Genomic DNA, 1,714 nt, shown 5'->3' with positions numbered 1-1,714 from the left:
TCTCTCTCTCTCTCTCTCTCTCTCTCTCTCTCTCTCTCTCTCTCTCTCTCTCTCTCTATGTATACATACGTAGTCATGTTTTATTTCTAGCGCCATTAGTAACACAGTACCGGGCATCTTATCTGGCTTCGAGAATTCCGAACTTCAAGAAATCCGGCAAATCTGTGCGATATCGGGCAATATATACTGCACACTGTACTGAGTAAATAGGAACGTCTTATCCGGCTTTCAGAAATTCGGAACTTTCAGAAATTCGGAAACACTGAACTATATCGTGCAAATATACTGTACCCTGTATTGTGTAAACAAACCGTGTTTTTGAAGTTGGTTTATTCGCATTCGGTTTGTTAAAACTAACTATCTTTTAAACCCATTTTTTGTGAATTGATAAAGACTAAACATTTACATTTAATTTTCATTTTATAAATATCATACTGGATACATGACACAGTATGTATGATATATTTTAAGAATTTTAAGCGGATTAATTAATAAATTTTAAATAGATCCTGTTTTAGAAATGTATTAATTTGAATCTGTTAAATACAATTTAGTTCCTTACTCTTCATAGATTATTTCATATTTTAAGTGTATATTTAGGTTGTCTCCAGAAAACCGGAAAATCCAGAAATCCGGGTTGCTTCTGAATATTTGTTCCGGTACTGCATTAGGTGTGTAAAGAGAAGTGAACTGAAGACGTTCAAAAGAAGTTAACCTCTACTGTAGTTGATCTTATAAAAAATAAAAGGAAAATAGGTACAGATAACAAGATTTATCTGGGATAGGTGAATATGGTTGTATGACGTCCAATATTTGTATGACGTCCAATATTTGTATGACGTCCAATATGGTAGTATGACGTCTAATATCAATGTAAGGCAGCAAGCTGGTAGAATCGTTAGCAAGCCGGGCAAATACTTAGCGGCATTTCGTCCATCTTTACGTTCAAATTCCACCGAGGTTGACTTTGCCTGTCATCCTTTCAGGGTCGATAAAATAAGTTCCAGTTGAGTACTGGGATCGAGGTAATCAACTTACCCCGCTCTCACGAAATTGCTGGCCGTGTGCCAAAATTTGAGACCAATATTTGATCAATGTAAGTAAGTGAAAAACGAATATATATAAGTACTGGTGTCAATTCGTTCGATTAAAATTCTTCAAGGTGGTGCCCCAGCATGGTCGCAGTCTAGTGACTGAAATAAATAAAAGATAAAAGATAAAAGATATATATGCATGTATGTACTTAAACATAAGGCAAAACTTAGATCCATACGGGACATGTATGGTAGCACTCATACACGTGTGCAGATACGTCAATTTATATATACATGTATGCATACATACATACATACATACATGCATACATACATACATACATACATACATACATACATACGTATGTACATGCATGCATAAATGATTGCCTTGATACTATTGTCTAGGCTTCAATGAGTTTTGGGGTTGGAAACTGACCCTCTCTCTCTCTCTCTTTTGTGTGCGTATGTGTGTATGTTTGTATATGCGTGTGTGCGTATATGTGTATGATTTTTGCGTTCTTGTATCTCTCCTTCTCGTTCTCTCTCTCTCTCTCTCTCTCTCTCTCTCTGTATATATATATATATATATATATATATATATATAATAATATTATTAGGGACAAAATCCAAAATTACAGGTAAAAAACTCAATTAATTGGTTATTTTCCCTAAAACTA

Source organism: Octopus bimaculoides, chromosome 2, assembly GCF_001194135.2.
Source record: "Octopus bimaculoides isolate UCB-OBI-ISO-001 chromosome 2, ASM119413v2, whole genome shotgun sequence".
Classification (NCBI taxonomy): Eukaryota; Metazoa; Mollusca; class Cephalopoda; order Octopoda; family Octopodidae; genus Octopus; species Octopus bimaculoides.
The sequence above is the reverse complement of the archived record's forward strand: the minus strand, read 5'-3'. Positions refer to the sequence as shown.